This window comes from Taudactylus pleione, unplaced genomic scaffold (genome assembly GCF_031769625.1).
Source record: "Taudactylus pleione unplaced genomic scaffold, aTauple2 ptg000757l, whole genome shotgun sequence".
Classification (NCBI taxonomy): domain Eukaryota; kingdom Metazoa; phylum Chordata; class Amphibia; order Anura; family Myobatrachidae; genus Taudactylus; species Taudactylus pleione.
The window spans coordinates 4,459,193-4,481,602 of record NW_028285159.1 but is presented as its reverse complement, the minus strand read 5'-3'; the positions used below and the strand labels follow the sequence as shown (position 1 = coordinate 4,481,602).

The 22,410-nt window shown below is 42.1% G+C and overlaps 1 long non-coding RNA gene across 1 annotated transcript in view; it reads right to left on the bottom strand.

Annotated features, from left to right (window-relative positions):
* Positions 1–1,200: 1,200 nt before the first annotated feature.
* The window catches only part of LOC148477032 (uncharacterized), a 344,964-nt gene continuing 323,754 nt past the window's right edge, over positions 1,201–22,410 (bottom strand). Inside the window, exon 3 of the long non-coding RNA XR_015872578.1 lies at positions 1,201–1,278. This is a non-coding gene — a long non-coding RNA (uncharacterized LOC148477032). The remainder of the gene's footprint in view (positions 1,279–22,410) is intronic.

Sequence of the window (22,410 nt, the reverse complement as noted above, 5' to 3'; positions counted from 1 at the left end):
ATATAAAGGTACAATGTACAAGTAAATGTATTCTATGGATATGCAAACTGTTTTATTTTTCATCCATGCTTTTTTTATTTTTTATTTTGTAATTGCATGCATTTGTTCCGAAGTTGCCTTTTTAGTACCTCAATGTTTTTCCCTTAGTAACAACAAGTCTTTCTATTGTCAAGGGTGAAATTTCTGTACATCTGTGTTCCCGGAGCAAAGTCCCATAGCACTGCTGTAAGACTGTATAATATGCTCCGGATGCATGAATATGAAAGATATTAGATAATTTCTTATGTCATAACAGAGCGCTCCGACCTTTCAACTTTATGAGAACTATGTTGCTTTATTACCAATAGAGGCCACTTTGTCTCAATTAAAGTTATTACTGTAATTAGGTAAACTGCTACAAACTGCTACAGTGGGCGAGGTATCAGAGCACCATGTAGTTATAGCTAATTTGTCATTAATTATTTTGTACTATGACATGAGTGGAAGATCCGAGTCACATTATAGCCAATGATTACATTTCTTTTTTTTTACATTTAACATCCTGAAATGATAACACTATTGCAGATGTCACCCTCACATGATGCTTTCCACCCAGAAAGAAGCAATAGAACAAGTGACCTGATCTGACACTCAGACGTGTATGTCCCCTTATGTGGAACAAAGAACTTACCAAAGTTCCACTCTGCCAGCCAGTGGCTGCTATGGAAAAGTCAGACTTTGGCAGCTTTTGGCACAGATGGGATGCATCAGAGAATCAAGTGATGTCAGGAGAGAGCACGGTTTCACCTACTCCTAAGGCAGAACAGGAGTGCGATCACACCCTTCCCTCTGAGGTCTGTAATCGTTGTGGAAAATTGTTGTTATCTGTACTCCAAGGGTGTGCGCTTCAGTGCTCCACTGCTCGGGGATATAACTAACATCATTGCTGAGTATCTGCTAGCAGCATGGCATCCATATTCAGCTAATAAAAGAAGTCTTTGCAAATAATCACTGTAGTCTAAGAAAACACTATCATATATATATATATATATATAAATATATATATATACACCGTAATGGCGACACTCCGGTAATAAGTCATACACCAGCAGGCAGAACTATGACAACATTTCGATGTTTAATGCATCGTCTTCAGGTTTCAAAATACAATACAAACAAACACTTACTTTATACCCCTCACCACACCACGTGAAAAGAACACGGCTTCCGGGTCCGGACATGTGTCGCTCTAACATGACATCATAGAAACGTCCCGTTGCCATAGTGATAAGAGTGAAACTAAAAACAAGGAAGAGAAGTGTGAGAGACAATATTCAATAAATACATCGGAAATTAATTGAAATCTAATCAAACTCGATTTATATAAATAACAATCCATAAACATATTGCTACAAATTAATAAATGTCTGGAAGGACTAGCACCGCCCACTAACAACGTCACCATAGTGGCCCGTTGTCATGGAGATGACATAATATTTACCAAGCGAAGTGTGAGAGATAATATCCAATAAATATATCGGTAATTCATTGAAACCTAATCAGACTCAATTTATATAAATAATCCATAAACATATTGCTACAAATTAATAAATATCTGGAAGGACTAGCAGCACCCACTGAGAACGTCACTATAGCGGCCCGTTTTCATGGAGATGATATGATATTTACCAAATAACATCCTGGAGAACAACATCAAATAAACACATAACACCAATGTGCATTATCATCTACCCTAGACAAAATATGAGATTCTATATGTATCCATATCTATACATTAATGTTAGGACTCATAAAAAACAATGAAGCCCCAAACTGTCATTAAGCCCCTTTGGGAATAATGTGCCCAACCTATATATCCACCGCGATTCACACTGGAGAAGCCTCTGTGATCTATTACCTCCTCTATCAAGCGGTGGAATATGATCAATCAAGATATATCTTAATGCTGCAAGATTATGTCCTGCCTGCGCAAAGTGTCTAGCGACAGGTTGGTCACTCACCCCGGACTTAATTGCCGCCCTTATTGCTGACCGGTGAAGTGCCATCCTGTCACGTAGAGTTCTGTCTGTCTTTCCAACGTAACTGAGTCCACATGGACAGGTTATCAGATATATTACAAATTTAGTCTGACAACTTAACCTATGCCTGATCGTATATCTCTTGCCACTATGGAGATGATTAAAACCATCTCCGACAGTCAGATACCTGCATGTGAGGCAATTCAGGCACCGAAAACATCCGTTCTTAGTACTAAGAAAGCCACCAGCATCCGTTTTAACTAACTTACTAATGTCCGTTTTAACAACCCAATCACGCAGGTTTTTGCCCCTAGTATAACATGGCATCAAAGACATATCTTTCAGATTGAGCTCACTATCGTTGTGAACAATGGACCAATGTTTTTTAGAGATTCCACGTATCCTATCACTCAAGATATTATAGTGATTAACCCATGGCATACGTTTACCCTTTACTTCATCAGCCCTGGGCATTAACAACTTTTCACGAGGTATTATCATAGCCTTGGATTTTGCTGATAAAAGTAAACCCTTGTCATAGCTTCTATCAATAAAATTATTGATCATGATGTCAATTTTATCTGAAGCCACTTCAGGGTCACTACAAATCCGCCTAGCTCTTAAAAATTGCGAATAGGTTAATCCATACTTCGCAGACTTCGGATGGAAACTATTCGCGTGCAAGAACGTGTTCCGATCCGTTGAAATCAACATATGACCCTAATTCTAGTAATCATTCTATTAGGACATTGATGAATATGGTTGATAAGGAGGTTGATGTAATTAGAACTCAGACAGTACATTATGGACATAATAACCTTAATAGGAATGAATTTCAAGCTTTGAAGTCATTGTCGTCCTATACGGACATTGTGACACGGCCCGCCGACAAAGGCGGGTCTATTGTAATACAGGATGTGCAAAGTTATAAGAATGAGATACTAAGACAATTGTGTGATGTATCGGTGTATTTAGAACTGGATGGTGATCCGACTATACGATACAAAAAGAAATTACAGGATTTGTTAGAGGGGGCTGTAATGGAGGGAATTATTTCACAGGATTTATGTGATGCTTTAATTCCTAAGTATCCTGTAGTTCCAGTGTTAAATATACTTCCCAAGGTACATAAGAGTCTGGACAACCCCCCCGATCGGCCGATTATATCGCATGGGGGTCGTTGTTCCAGCCCTCTTCTGTTTACCTTGATATACTAATACAGCCGTGTATTATGGGGCATCCTGATTATTTGATGGACACGACTACGTTTTTGAAAAAATTGATGTCCTTGGGTGATGTACCTGATGAAAGTTTGCTATGTAGCATCGATGTATCTAATCTGTATATGATTATACCTAACATCGATGGTATTGAGGCTGTTCGTGACCTGTTAACGGGGAATCCCCTATATGATGGCACAAACATTGAGTTAATTGTCCAACTGCTTGATTTGATTTTGACCAATAATTTTTTTACTTTTGATGGTCGATTGTATCTCCAATGCGTTGGCTGTGCGATGGGGTCCAATGTGGCCCCATCGTACGCCAACGCGTATATGTTCAAAATGGAACAGGAGATATTTTTTAAATCATCTGTTATATCTGATTGTATCAGATTTTACACCAGATATATTGATGATATCTTTATCATTTGGACAGGTTCCAGGCCACAGTTAGATGCGTTCATCAATGGACATAATGGTTCTGATAGTCCTATTAAGTTCACGTATACTGTGGACGAGACGTGTGTAACGTTTTTGGATGTTGAAATTCATAAATCAAAAGGGGTCCTTAGCACGATGTTATATAATAAACCAACGGATCGGAACACGTTCTTGCACGCGAATAGTTTCCATCCAAAGTCTGCGAAGTATGGATTACCCTATTCGCAATTTTTGAGAGCTAGGCGGATTTGTAGTGACCCTGAAGTGGCTTCAGATAAAATTGACATCATGATCAATAATTTTATTGATAGAGGCTATGACAAAGGTTTACTTTTATCAGCAAAATCCAAGGCTATGATAATACCTCGTGAAAAGTTGTTAATGCCCAGGGCTGATGAAGTAAAGGGTAAACGTATGCCATGGGTTAATCACTATAATATCTTGAGTGATAAGATACGTGGAATCTCTAAAAAACATTGGTCCATTGTTCAGAACGATAGTGAGCTCAATCTGAAAGATATGTCTTTGATGCCATGTTATACTAGGGGCAAAAACCTGCGTGATTGGATTGTTAAAACGGACATTAGTAAGTTAGTTAAAACAGATGCTGGTGGCTTTCTTAGTACTAAAAACAGATGTTTTCAGTGCCTGAATTGCCTCACATGCAGGTATCTGACTGTCGGAGATGGTTTTAATCATCTCCATAGTGGCAAGAGATATATGATCAGGCATAGGTTAAGTTGTCAGACTAAATTTGTAATATATCTGATAACCTGTCCATGTGGACTCAGTTACGTTGGAAAGACAGACAGAACTCTATGTGACAGGATGGCACTTCACCGGTCAGCAATAAGGGCGGCAATTAAGTCCGGGGTGAGTGACCAACCTGTCGCTAGACACTTTGCGCAGGCAGGACATAATCTTGCAGCATTAAGATATATCTTGATTGATCATATTCCACCGCTTGATAGAGGAGGTAATAGATCACAGAGGCTTCTCCAGTGTGAATCGCGGTGGATATATAGGTTGGGCACATTATTCCCAAAGGGGCTTAATGACAGTTTGGGGCTTCATTGTTTTTTATGAGTCCTAATATTAATGTATAGATATGGATACATATAGAATCGCATATTTTGTCTAGGGTAGATGATAATGCACATTGGTGTTATGTGTTTATTTGATGTTGTTCTCCAGGATGTTATTTGGTAAATATCATGTCATCTCCATGACAACGGGCCACTATAGTGACGTTCTCAGTGGGTGCTGCTAGTCCTTCCAGATATTTATTAATTTGTAGCAATATGTTTATGGATTGTTATTTATATAAATTGAGTCTGATTAGGTTTCAATGAATTACCGATATATTTATTGGATATTATCTCTCACACTTCGCTTGGTAAATATTATGTCATCTCCATGACAACGGGCCACTATGGTGACGTTGTTAGTGGGCGGTGCTAGTCCTTCCAGACATTTATTAATTTGTAGCAAATGCAATGTTTATAGATTATTATTTATATAAATCGAGTTTGATTAGATTTCAGTTAATTTCCGATATATTTATTGAATATTGTCTCTCACACTTCTCTTCCTTGTTTTTAGTTTCACTCTTATCACTATGGCAACGGGCTGTTTCTATGATGTCATGTTAGAGCGACACATGTCCGGACCCGGAAGCCGTGTTCTTTTCACGTGGTGTGGTGAGGGGTATAAAGTAAGTGTTTGTTTGTATTGTATTTTGTAACCTGAAGACGATGCATTAAACATCGAAACGTTGTCATAGTTCTGCCTGCTAGTGTATGACTTATTACCGGAGTGCCGCCATTACGGTGTATATATTGGAAGCACAGCTGGAGCTTTCTATGGAGGGTACCTGGGTCTGATGAATATTGTTTTGGGAGTGCCATCCAAACGGAGTTTATATATATATATATATATATATATATGTATATATCTATATATATATATATATATATATATATATAGTGTCTAACACTGGGACGCTACAAATCAACATGATAGAAATTGGGTTGACTTTTCTGTTCCCATTTGTAGCAATGTGAAATTTGGCTTACATTAAAATTAACCCCTTTCTCAGGACGGGGATTATTCTCAAGTTCAACTGAAATGGTGGAAGTCTGGGACAATGTCTGCTGTCATGCCCTCATCGCTGGTACTCCTTAGGGGTGGGCAGAGTAACTCTGAAACAATCTAGTGCTGCCTCTGTTGCCAGTTTGTGTAAAAATTGGCTACTGCTAGGAGTCAATAAACGTCCCCGGGCTGGTGTTGTATGAGGAACACAGAGGTGGCAGTGAATGCAGTAAGTACCTGTGTACTGGTCTAGGTGTCACAAAGATTACAGGTTTGTAAAAAATAATTCAAAATACTTTTTAAAAAATTGAGAGGCCTCAAATTCCCAAATGAGCATCTTCCTCATTCTTACATAATGCTTACATATATTCTTCTATACACAAGCAACCCTCATTACTGTGCTACTGGATCATAGAGCCTCGCTAATCACTTTCTGCTATTGCAATCTGGTGTACCAATAAGCCATATGTGGCACTTGACATGTATAAAACGGGATGTAGTTATGAGACCGGCGGCCACCGGTCTCAATACCAATATCTGAATCCCAACAAGGGATAGGCATCAAAATACAGACGCCTAACTTAATCCTTGCACTGGAACGCCGGACCGAACAAGGTAAGTCCGTGCGCCCTTAGCGTTAGCCGTGGGGACTTCATACACATTCCGTATCAAACTCCTATTTTCCTATAGATTATAAGCTTGCGAGCAGGGCTCACTTACCTCTTTGTCTATTATTCCCCAATCTTATTTAAGCCAGTGCTTCTTTGCAATTTCAAAGTGCTGCAGCGTATTCTGGTTAGGGCCGTGTGGCCTGTGCCAGAGCCCAGGGCTGAGTGAGGAGTGGTACACCATGACAGTCACAATTACAATGACAGATACAGCGGCTCTGAGCCACTTCTCACTCAGATCATCAGGGGCGTGATTAGAACTTTGCAGGCCAGATTGCCAAACTTTGAAGGGGCCCCCAATGTTGTAAAGATACACCTCTCTCTGCAGGGCTCCACCTATTAATGCTTTTGTTTGTCGGCATTCAAAATGTTGATAATGCTTTTTTAGCCTAACACACGCCCTCACCCTAATTGCACCATAGCCCTAACTACATCCTAACCTTAAAAATTATAAATCATAAGTATAACATGTACAGTAAGCAACTTACTTTCATCATGAAATTACTGGATCCATTGGTAGCTCCCACTAAGGCTGCTGCTATGCTAGTGCATAGAAGATCATGATGAGGCTTGGGGCTTCCTTTTTTCAGTGTACATTTTCTACAGGAGCTGAACCAGTGTGGGGAAGGGGGGCATGGGAAACAGGTATGTGGGAGGGGGGAGGGGGTATTTGGAGCTGTGAGTGGAGAGATAGGCAAATAGAAGATCCAAGAGTGGAACTTAGGAAGGAGAGGAATCAATCTTTAGCTGATGTAAGTAGGAGGCTGGTCTTTCGGGAGGGGTCAGCCCAAGGAAACAAGTAACTCAGTGTCAGGGGCGAGCTAATAATAGGACATACCTGGACACAGTGAGCCCCGAAGCCCAAAATGCCTTTCCCATTGAATAAATATGAAAGGGGAGTGGAGAGACGCTATAGAGCTGTGTGCGGGGGGGCTCCATAGCAACCGTATTCCCTTTTTCCTGGATAGTTACGCCCCTGCAGATCATCACTATCACGATCATCAGCCTCCCTATTTTTAAATGTATATTCTTCCATCTCCACTTCAGCCCCTTTAACTTCATATTTACAAATATCTAAAGTCATTTTTAATATTACTCCAGTCACTATGGTAAAGTGCTCCTCATACTGATAGTGAATAAAGTTATTTCTAGATTTCAGTGCAAAATGTGTGAATACAGTGAATAGTAAAACAGTTCTCAGAATGCTAAGATCCTTTATTTTACTGGTGCTTAACACTAATCTTAGCTTTATTGGTATTGTGTTTGGAAAGAACAAAAAAATGCTTTGCTAAGACCCCCAAATGCATTCCATTCTAAAAGTGACTGAGTTAGAGTTTGATTTTGAGTTCTATAGGACCCACTGAGGGTCAGACAGACATCAGGATGTAAGGAGATGTTCCGTTATACTTACACATCATAACTTTAAGTCAGAGTGAATGACCTGATGCAAAGATATTCTTTCTACAAATAATTAACGTGGTGAACTAAAGTCAGAATAAAACATCTGTTCTGTTTTTCAGTTAATGTTATTATGGATAATCTATAAACAGAAGAGTAACACATAAGTTTTAAATTCCTTAACTGACTCACAGCAAAAGGATCAAGACAAGTAGAAAGAATTTGATAGATTGATGGCAGAACAGTGAACTTTATCATTTTGCAGCCATTTAGCAGTCATTAATTTCCGCATCCTTTTGGTGAACTGTTGCTAGGAGTTTGCAATTTATAAACACATTTCAGAAACACACAACATTCAGCTAAAATATTTACCCAGTGTTTTTCATTTTAGTACTTAAACTGAATCTGTCACCAGTGGGGTATGATGAATATATATATATATATATATATATATATATATAATTATACATATATACATATATATATATATTAGGGGTGAGCGGGTTCGGATTTCTGAAATCCGAACCCCCCCGAGCCCCCCCGATCCGAGTCCGATCCGAGTCAGGCTCGACTTTTCCCGCCTGACTCGGATCTGAAATCGAGGCAAAACGTCATCTTCCCGCCTTCCGAGTATTGCGGGTCTTGGATCCTATATAAGGTACCCGCGTCGGCGCCATTTTCTCACTCGGCTGTGGACAGTGAAGAGGGAGGGTGGGAGTTAGGGCTGGCTGGGCTGTGTAGTGTAGTGTAGTGCAGAGTAGTGTTGTGTTGTGCTGTGCTGTGCTGCGCTGTGCTGCTGTTGTCCACTACTTCAAAGTCCATAGGGGCTGGCTGTGTTGTGCTGTGCTGCTGTTGTTAATAGGGGCTGTGTCCACTACTTCAAAGTCCATAGGGGCTGGCTGGACTGTGTTGTGCAGTCAGTTGTCCATAGGGGCTGTGTCCACTCCAAAGTCCTGTGCAGTGTCCCAGTCCTAAAGGGGTGCTGTAGTGTTGTCCAGGGGGTGCTCTGTCCATCAGGGGTGCTCCCCCCAAGTGCTAAAAAAATAATATATTTTTTGTGTTTGTGAATTGTGTGCGCAGTAGCCGCACGTGCATCAACAAAGTAGTGCCAAGCGTGCGCCTGTGTCATAAGTAAAGGGCCGGCTGGCTTGACCATTAAAGGGTGCTGTAACCCCCAAAGTACACTCCAGTCCAAACCAAAAAAATAATTATTTTCTGTGTTTGTGAATTGTGTGCGCAGTAGCCGCACGTGCATCAACAAAGTAGTGTCAAGCGTGCGCCTGTGTCATAAGTAAAGGGCCGGCTTGCTTGACCGTTAAAGGGTGCTGTAACCCCCAAAGTACACTCCAGTCCAAACCAAAAAAAAAATTATTTTCTGTGTTTGTGAATTGTGTGCGCAGTAGCCGCACGTGCATCAACAAAGTAGTGCCAAGCGTGCGCCTGTGTCATAAGTAAAGGGCCGGCTGGCTTGACCGTTAAAGGGTGCTGTAACCCCCAAAGTACACTCCAGTCCAAACGAAAAAAAAAAATATTTTCTGTGTTTGTGAATTGTGTGCGCAGTAGCCGCACGTGCATCAACAAAGTAGTGCCAAGCGTGCGCCTGTGTCATAAGTAAAGGGCCGGCTGGCTTGACCGTTAAAGGGTGCTGTAACCCCCAAAGTACACTCCAGTCCAAACCAAAAAAAAAAATATTTTCTGTGTTTGTGAATTGTGTGCGCAGTAGCCGCACGTGCATCAACAAAGTAGTGCCAAGCGTGCGCCTGTGTCATAAGTAAAGGGCCGGCTGGCTTGACCGTTAAAGGGTGCTGTAACCCCCAAAGTACACTCCAGTCCAAACCAAAAAAAAAATTATTTTCTGTGTTTGTGAATTGTGTGCGCAGTAGCCGCACGTGCATCAACAAAGTAGTGCCAAGCGTGCGCCTGTGTCATAAGTAAAGGGCCGGCTGGCTTGACCATTAAAGGGTGCTGTAACCCCCAAAGTACACTCCAGTCCAAACCAAAAAAAGAATTATTTTCTGTGTTTGTGAATTGTGTGCGCAGTAGCCGCACGTGCATCAACAAAGTAGTGCCAAGCGTGCGCCTGTGTCATAAGTAAAGGGCCGGCTGGCTTGACCGTTAAAGGGTGCTGTAACCCCCAAAGTGCACTCCAAACCAAAAAAAAAAATATTTTCTGTGTTTGTGACTTGTGTGCACTGTGGCTGCACGTGCATCAACAAAGGAGCAGCGCCAAGCGTGCGCCTGTGTCCCATAAGTAAAGAGCCGGCTGGCTCATTTCTTAAAAGGTGGTGTAACCCACAAAGTGCACTACTCTGCAGCAAAAATAAAAAAATATTTTCTGTGTTTGTGTGCGCTTTAGCCGCACGTATATATCAATATAACATAAATGGAGGACCAAACTTTCTCCGATAAAACTAAAATAGGGAAAGATCAAGAACCACTTCCTCCTAGTGCTATTGCTGCTGCTGGGAGTTGTTCATCATCCCAGAGAGGAAGTAGGAACATCACTACTTTTACTAAACAATTGACCCTCCAACAGTCCCTAGCGATGAGGATGAAGTACGACAGCAGTCATCCTGAAGCAAAACGTATAACTGAGGCCTTGACTGCTATGTTGGTGTTAGACGTGCATCCGGTATCCGCCATTAGTGCAGTGGGATTTAGACAATTGATGGAGGTAGTGTGTCCACGGTTCCAAATCCCATCTAGATTCCACCTGCATCCTCAAAGCAGCAGCGACAAGCGTGCATCTGTCTGTTAAAGGGTGGTGACACCCTCAAAGTGTGCTACACAAACAATAAAAATATTGTTCTTTTTTTTCTGTCTTTGTGAATTGTGTGGGCTGTAGCCGCACTTGCATCCTCAAAGCATCAGCGACAAGCGTGCGTCTGTCTGTTAAAGGGTGGTGTAACTCTCAAAGTGCTCCAAAAAATAAAAAACTATTTTTTTAATGTGTTTGTGACTTGTGTGCGATGTAGCCGCACTTGCATCCTCAAAGCAGCAGCGACAAGCGAGCGTCTGTCTGTTAAAGGGTGGTGACACCCTCAAAGTGTGCTACACAAACAATAAAAATATTGTTCTTTTTTTTTCTGTCTTTGTGAATTGTGTGGGCTGTAGCCGCACTTGCATCCTCAAGCAGCAGCGACAAGCGTGCGTCTGTCTGTTAAAGGATTACATCGATGACAGCATCGAAGTAGGCATGTCAGACAGTCCGTACCTGTACTGGCAGGAAAAAGAAGCAATTTGGAGGTCCCTGTACAAACTGGCTCTATTTTACCTGAGTTGCCCCCCCTCCAGTGTGTACTCCGAAAGAGTGTTTAGTGCAGCCGGGAACCTTGTCAGCGAAAGGCGTAGGAGGTTGCTTCCACAAAATGTGGAGAAGATGATGTTCATAAAATGAATTATCAACTCTTCCAGGGAGACCAGCCTCCAGAACGTACAGAGGGACCTGTGGTTCCAGCGGGGACGAATTAATACTCTGTGAGGATGAGGATGTACACACTGAAGAGGGTGAGGAATCGGTGGATGAGGAGGATGAGGATGACATCTTGCCTCCGTAGAGCCAGTTTGTGCAGGGACAGATTAATTGCCAGCTTGTTTTTGTGGGGGCCCTGCAGAGCAGGAGAGTTTTCATTTGTATAGGCAGTGAAGTCTCGCAAGTCGAGTCTGGCTGTTACACTGGTGTTCTTGATCGCAGGCAGGCTTCCTGTACACATCACAGCTCTACTGATTTGCAGGAGCTCTTCCAGAGAGTACAGTAAACTTAATATAATGTTCTCCCCAGGTGAACTGGGTTCCAGTGGAATCTTGCCTTTCCTATGACCTGTATAGAGAACTATAGTAAAGCACAATAAATAATGATAGAGGACCTAGTGATATATCTGCTGTTTAGACCAATGTCTCATAGTAGGACAAAATATTCTGAAACCCAACTACCAGAAATGCATATCAATTTACATTCTGTGTACCCCTTGGCCTCTTGGCCTTCCTGTATTTTCTTCATGCATCCCTTTCATTTTTTCTGTGACCCATTTTCACAGTAAAATTCAATAAATATTAATGTTTTTAGAAAAATACATATCAAATTTGTTCCTTTTTTGGATACAGTTGAGTTAATAATCAACTCCCTGGCCGAAAGTAATCTCCAGTAACAGAAAGTAAACCATAGAGAAAGTATACCATTTCCAAAAACAGACAAAGCAATGAGGCCATTCATGTAAATATGTTAATTTTCTGAATCTTATTGATTTAATAGTATGAAATAAAAAAAGAACTTACATGAATTAATGAATATATAATTATTTAAATGTGGAAATTTAGTAATCTCTAGTTGTGATTTTCAGGTGCATAGAATTAGCCTTAAATTATACTTGACGACTGACTGAGCACACGACCTCAGTATCATTGTAATTTTCCTGGAAATATTGTCATACGATATGTTAGAGTCTCTCACTAAGTAATCTAACAGAGGAAGGTAGATACATATGAGAACCAGAAAACAAATTTAACATGTAGAGAATGTTAAACAAGTTCTGTACTGGAGATTATAGTACAATACAGTGAACATGAATCATTTTTAAAAACACAATTATCTTGTAGATAATTTACAAGATTAGAGTTTGTGTGCTATCTGGTATGTTTTTCACTTGACTTGTATATTATCTTATAAGATGTCACAGTGTCCATGGCTTTTCTCATCCCTAGTTATTGTAAATGTAGCTGAAATTAGAAAAGTAACCTAGCATATATGGAAGCCTCTGCACTGTACCTAAAAACCAAAGTCTAAGCACATGACTAATCAGAGTGTTCAGTGGGTGAATGGTAATATCGGGCGGTGCATGCCTTAATAATTGCCCAATAGCATATAGACACCCAAATATCACATACATATGTGTGTCTGTTGATCATCTCCTTCTAAAACTTTGGTCATTAATATGGATTTGGTCTCCCTGGTATAACAGCCTATACTCTCCTGGGAAGACTTTAAACTAGATTTTAGAACATGGCTTAAGGGATTCACATTCATTTAGCCACAAGAACATTATTGAAGTTGGACACTGAAATTGGCCAATAAGGCCTGGCTCCTTGTCAGCGTTCCACTTCATCCTAATGGTGATCGATGAGGTTGAGATCAGCGCTCTGAGCAGACCAGTCAAGCTCTTCCACCACCAACTTGGCAAATCATTTTTGATGGACCTTGCTTTGTGCATGGGATAATTGTCATGCTGAAGCAGGAAAGGGCATCCCAAATTGTTGCCACAACTTATAAGCACACAATTCTTTAGAATGTCCCTGTATGCTGTAGCATTAAGATTTCCCTTCACTGGAGAAAGGAGCCCAGGCAAAAACAGCCCCAGGTCATTATTCCTTCTCCATCAAACGTTACTGTTGGCAATACACATTCGGACAGAAGGTATTCTCCTAGAATCCACCAGATTTATCAGTCAAACTTCCAGATGGTAAAGCGTTATTATTCACTCCAGGGAACATGTTTTCCACTGCTCCAGAGTCCAATGGTGGTGTGCTTTACACCATTCCAGCTGGCGCTTTCAGCTATGACCTCGACCATGGAAACCCAATCCATGAAGTATCTAATAAACAGTTCTGTTGCTGACATTGCTTATAGAGGCAGATTGGTGCTCAGCAATGGGTGTTGCAAACAAGGGTAGATGACATTTACACTTAACAGCAATAACAATAACAGCAATTTCAGTTGACCAGTGCAGTCTAGAAATGGAGAAATGTGACAAACTGACTTGTTGGAAAAGGACTGTATGCTTTTTAATGCATCTGTTGGCAATGGGTGTGGCTGAAATTACCAGACACACTAATTATCAGGGATGACTACATATTTTTGACCAGGTAGTGTATCTCTGGGTGGACCTCATTCACAAAGTGCACTGGATGTATCCTGTAAAACACCATGGTCGTACACCTGTACACCTAGATAGTATTATCAGCACTCTTCCAAAGTACATGTCTACACCACACTCTCTTAAGTTTGCAGAGATGTTGAAATAGCAAGTGTCACATCAAAAATTCAGCCTCCTGCCACTTTCATTTAATAAAAATGTTCAGTTTTTCTCCTAAATTACTGCGCAGTTAGCTACAATTAGTCATGAGAGTGAGGGGACTGTCTTTATTACATGTAACTCCCACAGCTGCAAGGTCAAAGATGGTGTGGACTACTAGGAAATGGGAATACCGGAGCAGAATCACAAGTCCAACAGCCCTATTGCTCGTGGCTTTTAATAAATCTAGCCCTAAATCGCCACCAAGAGCTTGTGCAAAATCAAGTCCTTTTGTGGAATGCTCACTTGCACCTCTTGATCCTTTATCTAATTATAAAATAATCTTCATTAGTAAAGTGAAATCTGCCTTTTTCACTGTTCCACAAATGTAGGACTCCAGTGCTCAAAATCTGTACTAAGCAAGAATCATCCTCAATCCACACAAATCTTCCCATCAGTTGATGCAATGTCTGCTCTTCTACAATGGGTTACCCATACCTCATATACTATGGTATATATTTAGGTGCACCTGTGTAATTTAATGTATATGGAGCTACCAGAGGTGTAATAAGGAAAACATTAATGTATAGAAATTGTAGTTACAGATTTTTTCAATGTCCAAAATTTGTATCTTGCACCTTTCCTATGATACAACATCTATTATTGAAAATGTGCATAAACTGAAATTATTTTCTGATTAAATTACCCTGATATTATAGCCCAGCCCCCTATCTCCGCACGTTGCACGCGTAACCCTCAGTTTATAGATCTGCTGCTGGCAGGAGTACGAGACAAGATAATTCATGCATGGCATTTTCCCTATTGTTTTTTACTAAGTTATAAGAAAACTATTGATTATCTGAGGTAATTTTCCTTATGGCTAATGTCAGTGCAGCCCTGATATACTGTAAACAAATCACAAACACAGGGATTTTGCATAAAAGTCTACACCACAGTGTAAAATGATACTGCAGCACCTGACATCCATTATATTCATGAACAGATTACCAGAAAAAGGTACAAAATAGGTCCACAATGAAATGCATATCTATCCAGGCGTCTTATGGACTCACTGACCATATACTACATCAGCATATGGGACATGCCAACATTTACTAAATACCATCGCCAACCGTGCAAACCTGGGGAGCCAAAATATGTGCTCACCCAGGTGAAGATGTGGGGCTCCTCTGACTCTCTATACAACTGTGGAATAAATAGAAGATATTATACAGTGGCAAACGCAGGATTTCCAGAAGGGGGTTTCCAAATGCTTAATTTTAGAATGAGTGTAGCCTGTCAATGAAGAGGGCAGAATTAGTACTTAACCAGCTTTAATAAGCGTCTTACATTGTGTGCAATAATTCCAGCATATACAGGACCAGTGATCACAGTAAGCCATTAGATGCAGCAGTAGGGCCATCCTGCCTGAGCTGAATGTATTTATTTTAGATGTGGGCACTATTCCAGACTATAGGAGTAAGTCCGGGAGTCTGGAGGAGCAGCAGAAGAACCTAGTACTGCCCTGGAAATATATGTACATATTGGGCTCTATAGCAGTGCATCTCTAACAGTGCATGTTTTCCAGATCTTCTAGTTGGTGCACAGGTTATTTATTACTGGCTGATACATGTTAATAGATCCACAGGTAGTGCTAATTATTTAATTTGTGATACTGAGGGGAACATGCAGCACTAGTAACAGTCTATTATATTACTATTTCTATTGTGGTCATTGTGTGGACTGGGGAGGGGGGTTTCCAGGCAGACAGAAACCCCCCTGCGTTTGCCTATGTTATATAGATATATATAGATTTATGGTGACAGTAGGCAGATGGGAAAAAATTCAATGTTTACTGGTCTTTGAAAGCTTGAAAGTACAATTTCATATTGTTATTACATAGTGACTATATTAATCATTTTATTTGTGGGCTTTGTAGTGATTAAGTACATTACACTTGGGACAAGTTCATTCATCTAACAATTTAAGATACGCCCTTTTATCAAAGTCAAGTATTACAAATAAAACAAATTAAATATTAGACATGTTAAAACTAATCAGAAAATGTTGAAAGCACTAAGTAGTTTGTGTTAAGGACAGGTGCGTATCCACTTACAGACTGTGAAACAACTGTACGATTACGACATTGTAATCGTGCAGTCGTTTCACAGTCTGTGCTGTGCCTACACTGACCGAGCAGTTGTTCAGTGTAGGCACATCAATCATCGTCAGGTTGACCAGCATGTTCGGCGATGATTGATGTCTGAAATGACCAGCAGGAGCGCGCATCACTGGTCTTTCCAACATCAATGTGCATGATTTGTGCCCGATTACTGAGTGATTGCGCGATTACGATGTCATAATCATGCAATCGCTCAGTAATGTTGCGTAGTAGATAAGCGGCATTAGGCTTGTCATATCAGCTCATTCTGCATGTAAGACTGGGCTCATAATACAATTTCCTCTCTGTAACCTTCATAACACTGTAGGTAGATACAGTATGTATGATTATTTTTGTTTATTGTTACTAAAATTTGTCCCTTAAATTGCAAGCCTGTTATGTGTTACTAATCAACTCAGGTTATCTTATGCATATACTGTACTGAACATACAATTATGAAATTTTTCCAAAGTGCTATTGGTAAATAGGTCCTATTTAAAAATGTTTAAACTCAGATGTTATCATCGTAAATGTCTAGATTACTAACAAACGGGGCCTGAGGGTCTACCTTAATCTTTGCACATTATTTGGCCTTTTTGTATTCATATTTAATCTGGTTACTTTATACATCCCATGTACACTTTCACCCTGACTCTTCCCATCTATTCTTTGATGTTAAATGTATGAAAGTTTCTTGTAGTAGAAATGTTTCACTTACAACGAAGTTTTAATAATCATATCAAGAACACTGTAATGACATTGGAAGCAACTTTGTATTAAAAAATAAAATGTTGATTACATTTTTTTTAATAATTTTAATTGTAATAATAATACTAAGCATAACAAGTGGACTGTCAAGAATAAAAACGTTTAATAACTTTTTTATCTTGAACAATTTGTGCATATAAAATAAAAAATACATGAACTCTTAGGGCTCGCTTACACATACTAACATTGTAATAGTGCTTTATAAATCAGGCGAAGATTATGGTTTATTGTGTTCTTTTCATCCATTTGACCTCGGTTTTTAGAGTTTTATGCTGCGGCATTACCTATCTCCCATGCATTAATTCCTGGTAAAGGTGCATGAACAACTCATTATTAATGTAACAGAAGATGCCTCTAAAGTGCCTATTCATTTTTTTTGTGTTTTTAGGCATTTTCCGAGCTCAAAAATATGTCATGAAAATCACAAATTTTTGGAATGTTAGAATATTCTTCTGTGAGGAGCTTCTTGCTCCTCCTACCTGATTGTGTAGCTCCTCCCAAGGAGGCACTTCAGAGCTGCCATAGAAGTGAGAGCTATTGATTGCTGCCTGGTCAAAGGTGTAGTAAGTGTTAGAAGAGCAGGTTCAGCAGAGTTTACTTGTCATCTTTCTTAGTAGCCAAGTCACATGTGTCTTAATTCATGCAGCATTTTTAACTTTACTTAAAATATAAATATCAACTGTACTATAGTATTACAATTTTATTTTAGCTAAAAGTAATGCAAGTAAGTTGTGCTGTGTATACAGTACTGTATATGTATCCATATTAGAACTTACTGATGTGTTTTTAAAGTGTGCTATACAGTATCTATGGGTTTAATAACTTCAAAATATAAAAACATGATATTTTACACAAAAAAATATATATAGAATGCACGACAACTGGTAAATACAGTCTAATTAAGATATTTTTAGCTTCAACTGTAAATGGAAAACACGAGTGAGTGTGCATGTAAGTACATAACTTTATCAGACAGCAATAAGTTCTGGGATGTCATAAGATTTTGAATCTATTCAAAATGATTCACAAGAGCATAATTGTAGGTAATACAGTAGGTAGGGTTCATGGAACATTGAGAGTTGAAGGGGTAATGGATAGCTACATTTTTCCACAATAAAAAAAAGAGTTTGACTACACTAAATGGAAATTATAACCTGTTAACAGATGTTCCTCTAACGAGGGAACAAGTAGTAAGTGGTTTCATGGAGGTCGGCAAAGTTGAAGAACAAAAAAAATGAGAAGACAGTCTGATATATTGGCCAGTGACAAAGGTGCAACAGTTCTGATGTTATGCTAAGGGCATCTTACAGTAGGATGACATGTTGACTCAAATATGACTGTGATAAAATGAAGTGATAGTCTAGAATGGGAAATTAAAGCGTACAGTATCTCAGCTGATGATTCACAATATGTGCATTGCTTACACACATACAGTAGGTGTAAGTGTTAGAACAGAGTTTGCAATACAAATAGTTATCAGTCTTTTACTACATTGCCTGCCATCTTAATGAGTTTATGGTAGTGTAATGGCAGGATACTGTATGAAGAGTCTTCCCTCCCTCACAATTTGTACTACAGTACTTTAATACTTATATCTTAAGTTTATAAAGGAACTTTTGTCTTAAGAGTATCTCGCCCTTTTTAATGTAATACATGATTGCAAGGGTAATGTTAGATATTTGGCAGCCCTTCAGAAGCTTTTAAGGGTACAGGCAAAAGACATAGGGGTACATTTACTAAAGTGAGTTTTTAGAAGTGGAGATGTTGCCCATAGCAACTAATTAGATTCTAGCTATTATCTTCTAGAATAGGCATGTCACACATGCGGCCCGAATAAACATTTTATGAGGCCCGACAGGGTGGGCCCACATATATATAATAAACGGCCCACACCCTTGGCACGATCGGAGCTCAGCTCCCATCAGGCAGTGTTTACTTTATTTAAAGCTGGCAACGCTTCTGATCGCTTCAGAAGCCAGCGTTCCCAGTGATGCAGCGTGTGGGTGACGTCATGAAGTCCTCGCGTCTCCCGCGATAAGAGGAGCATGCTCCTGCCTCTATGGATCTAATTAGATCCAGTCAGCAGCAGCGTCTACACGGGACGGTGAGAGTGGAGACGACGTGGACAGCAGCTGTGCCCAGCGGCCATCGTGAAGAAAGGTAAGTACTGCACAGGTGAATGGGGCCTGTTTTATACTGGGAGGGGGCACATCATAAGGGGCATTACAGGGGGCACAACATAAAGGGCTCTGCATAAGGGGCATTAGGGGGGCTCTGCATAAGGGGCACTACTATTGACATTACTGAGGGGCTCTGCATAAGGGGCATTACTGGGGGCTTTGCATAAGGGCACAACATAAGGAGCATTACTGGGGGCACTGCATAAGGGGCACTACTGGGGGCACTACTAGGGACATTACTGGGGGCTCTGCATAAGGGGCATTATTGGGGGCTCTGCATAAGGGGCATTACTGGGGACACTACTAGAGACGTTACTGGGGGCACTGCATAAGTGGCATTACTGGGGGCTCTGCATAAGGGGCATTACTGGGGGCACAACATAAGGAGCATTACTGGGGACACTGCATAAGGGGCATTACTGGGGGGCACTGCATAAGGGGCATTACTGGGGGCTCTGAATAAGGGGCATTACTGGGGCACAACATAAGGAGCATTACTGGGGGCACTACTGGGGGCACTACTAGGGACATTACTGGGGGCTCTGCATAAGGGGCATTACTGGGGACACTACTAGGGACAATACTGGGGCTCTGCATAAGGGGCATTACTGGGCGCTCTGCATAACGGGCATTACTGGGGGCACAAAATAAGGAGCATTACTGGGGCACTGCATAAGGGGCACTACTGGGGGCATTACTGGGGGCTCTGCATAAGGGGCATTACTGGGGGCACAACATAAGGAGCATTACTGGGGCACTGCATAATGGGCACTACTGGGGGCACTACTAGGGATATTACTGGGGGCTCTGCATAAGGGGAATTACTGGGGGCTCTGCATAAGGGGCATTACTGGGGACACTACTAGAGACGTTACTGGGTGCATTGCATAAGTGGCATTACTGGAGGCTCTGCATAAGGGGCATTACTGGGGGCACAACATAAGGAGCATTACTGGGGACACTGCATAAGGGGCATTACTGGGGGCTCTGAATAAGGGGCATTACTGGGGGCTCTGCATAAGGGGCATTACTGGGGGCACAAAATAAGGAGCATTACTGGGGGCACTGCATAAGGGGCATTACTGGGGGCTCCGCATAAGGGGCATTACTGGGGGCACAACATAAGGGGCATGACTGGGGCACTGCATAATGTGCACTACTGGGGGCACTACTAGGGACATTACTGGGGGCTCTGCATAAGGGGCATTACTGGGGGCTTTGCATAAGGGCACAACATAAGGAGCATTACTGGGGGCACAGCATAAGGGGCACTACTGGGGACACTACTAGGGACATTACTGGGGCTCTGCATAAGGGGCACTACTGGGGACACTACTAGGGACATTACTGGGGGCTCTGCATAAGGGGCATTACTGGGGACACTACTAGAGATGTTACTGGGGGCATTGCATAAGTGGCATTACTGGGGGCTCTGCATAAGGGACATTACTGGGGACACAACATAAGGAGCATTACTGGGGACACTGCATAAGGAGCATTACTGGGGGCACTGCATAAGGGGCATTACTGGGGGCTCTGCATAAGGGGCATTACTGGGGGCACAAAATAAGGAGCATTACTGGGGGCACTGCATAAGGGGCATTACTGGGGGCTCCGCATAAGGGGCATTACTGGGGGCACAACATAAGGGGCATGACTGGGGCACTGCATAATGTGCACTACTGGGGGCACTACTAGGGACATTACTGGGGGCTTTGCATAAGGGGCATTACTGGGGGCTTTACATAAGGGCACAACATAAGGAGCATTACTTGGGGCACTGCATAAGGGGCACTACTGGGGGCACTACTAGGGACATTACTGGGGGCTCTGCATAAGGGGCATTACTGGGGACACTACTAGAGACGTTACTGGGGGCATTGCATAAGTGGCATTACTGGGGGCTCTGCATAAGGAGCATTACTGGGGACACTGCATAAGGGGCATTACTGGGGGGCACTGCATAAGGGGCATTACTGGGGGCTCTGCATAAGGGGCATTACTGGGGGCACAACAAAAGGAGCATTACTGGGGGCACTACTAGGGACATTACTGGGGGCTCTGCATAAGGGGCATTACTGGGGACACTACTAGGGACAATACTGGGGGCTCTGCATAAGGGGTATTACTGGGGGCTCTGCATAACGGGCATTACTGGGGGCACTGCATAAGGAGCATTACTGGTGGCACTGCATAAGGGGCACTACTGGGGGCATTACTGGGGGCTCTGCATAAGGGGCATTACTGGGGGCACAACATAAGGAGCATTACTGGGGCACTGCATAATGGGCACTACTGGGGGCACTACTAGGGATATTACTGGGGGCATTGCATAAGTGGCATTACTGGGGGCTCTGCATAAGGGGCATTACTGGGGGCACAACATAAGGAGCATTACTGGGGACACTGCATAAGGGGCATTACTGGGGGCTCTGCATAAGGGGCATTACTGGGGGCACAACATAAGGAGCATTACTGGGGGCACTGCATAAGGGGCATTACTGGGGGCTCCGCATAAGGGCATTACTGGGGGCACAACATAAGGAGCATTACTGGGGCACTGCATAATGGGCACTACTGGGGGCACTACTAGGGATATTACTGGGGGCTCTGTATAAGGGGAATTACTTGGGGCTCTGCATAAGGGGCATTACTGGGGACACTACTAGAGACGTTACTGGGGGCATTGCATAAGTGGCATTACTGGGGGCTCTGCATAAGGGGCATTACTGGGGGCACAACATAAGGAGCATTACTGGGGACACTGCATAAGGGGCATTACTGGGGGCTCTGCATAAGGGGCATTACTGGGGGCTCTGCATAAGGGGCATTACTGGGGGCACAAAATGAGCATTACTGGGGGCACTGCATAAGGGGCATTACTGGGGGCTCCGCATAAGGGGCATTACTGGGGGCACAACATAAGGGGCATGACTGGGGCACTGCATAATGTGCACTACTGGGGGCACTACTAGGGACATTACTGGGGGCTCTGCATAAGGGGCATTACTGGGGACTCTGCATAAGGGGCATTACTGGGGACACTACTAGAGACGTTATTAGGGGCATTGGATAAGTGGCATTACTGGGGGCTCTGCATAAGGGGCATTACTGGGGGCACAACATAAGGAGCATTACTGGGGACACTGCATTAGGGGCATTACTGGGGGCTCTGCATAAGGGGCATTACTGGGGGCATTACTGGGGGCTCTGCATAAGGGGCATTACTGGGTGCACAACATAAGGAGCATTACTGGGGCACTGTATAATAGGCACTACTGGGGGCACTACTAGGGACATTACTGGGAGCTCTGCATAAGGGGCATTACTGGGGGGCACTGCATAAGGGGCATTACTGGGGGCTCTGCATAAGGGGCACTACTGGGGGCACTAATAGGGACATTATTGGGGGCTCTGCATAAGGGGCATTACTGGGGGATCTGCCTAAGGGGCAC